This window comes from Arachis duranensis, chromosome 9 (genome assembly GCF_000817695.3).
Source record: "Arachis duranensis cultivar V14167 chromosome 9, aradu.V14167.gnm2.J7QH, whole genome shotgun sequence".
NCBI classification, from domain to species: Eukaryota; Viridiplantae; Streptophyta; class Magnoliopsida; order Fabales; family Fabaceae; genus Arachis; species Arachis duranensis.
Genome location: NC_029780.3, coordinates 45,032,631 through 45,033,955, shown reverse-complemented (window position 1 = coordinate 45,033,955; position 1,325 = coordinate 45,032,631). Strand labels below are relative to the sequence as shown.

Below are 1,325 nucleotides of genomic sequence, written 5' to 3'. Positions count from 1 at the left end.
GATGATGGAAAAGGCTTGCTATCGCTAAACCTGTTTCTTCCACCATTATTGTTGTTGAAACCTTGTTGAGGTCTCTGTTGATCCTTCCATGAGAGGTTTGGATGATTTCTCCATGCAATTCATGTGTCTTAAGGATCTTCAAGTAATTCTTGATGATTTCTTACTCTGATCTTTGAATTCTTTTGACTTGAGTGTTTATGTGTCTCATTAGTGTCAGCAGTATACAAACTGCTAAGTTTGGTGTCTTGCCTCCTTAGTACTGCTTGGTGCATTTTGCATTCCAAACAGACTTTGAGAAATCATATTGACTTGCTGGGTCAATATTTTGTTCTGAGCCAATATGGCATTCAGAGTATCAATCTCAAGAACTCCTTTCTTCTTATTCGTCCCATTGTTCACAGGATTCCTTTCAGAAGTGTGCATGAATTGGTTATTTGCAACCATTTCAATCAGCTCTTGAGCTTCTGTAGGCGTCTTCTTCAGATGAAGAGATCCTCCAGCAGAGCTATCCAAAGACATCTTGGACAGTTCAGAGAGACCATCATAGAAAATACCTATGATGCTCCATTCAGAAAGCATATCAGAAGGACACTTTCTGATTAATTGTTTGTATCTTTCCCAAGCTTCATAGAGGGATTCTCCTTCCTTCTGTCTGAAGGTTTGGACTTCCACTCTAAGCTTACTCAATTTTTGAGGTGGAAAGAACTTTGCCAAGAAGGCATTGACTAGCTTTTCCCAAGAGTTCAGGCTTTCTTTAGGTTGTGAATCTAACCATATTGTAGCTCTGTCTCTTACAGCAAAAGGGAATAACATAAGTCTGTAGACCTCAGAGTCAACCCCATTAGTCTTGACAGTGTCACAGATTTGCAAGAATTCAGCTAAAAACTGATGAGGATCTTCCAATGGAAGTCCATGGAACTTGCAATTCTGTTGCATTAGAGAAACTAATTGAGGCTTAAGCTCAAAGTTGTTTGCTCCAATGGCAGGGATAGAGATGCTTCTCCCATAGAAGTCGGGAGCAGGTGCAGTAAAGTCACCCAGCACCTTCCTTGCATTGTTGGCATTGTTGTTGGTTTCGGCTGCCATGTTTTCTTCTTCTTTGAAGATTTCTGTTAGGTCCTCTACAGAGAGTTGTGCCTTAACTTCTCTCAGCTTTCGCTTTAAGGTCCTTTCAGGTTCAGGGTCAGTCTCAACAAGAATGCTTTTGTCTTTGCTCCTGCTCATATGAAAGAGAAGAAAACAAGAAAATATGGAATCCTCTACGTCACAGTATAGAGATTCCTTGAGGTGTCAGAGGAAAAGAAAAATGGAAGGAAGAGGTAGAA

At 40.5% G+C, this 1,325-nt stretch overlaps 1 non-coding gene across 1 annotated transcript; it reads left to right on the top strand.

The window, feature by feature from the left end:
* The first annotated feature begins 573 nt into the window (after positions 1-573).
* On the top strand, positions 574-681 carry LOC127742034 (small nucleolar RNA R71). Its single transcript, XR_008003221.1, has one exon. It is a non-coding gene; the product is annotated as a small nucleolar RNA R71 (small nucleolar RNA).
* Positions 682-1,325: the final 644 nt, after the last annotated feature.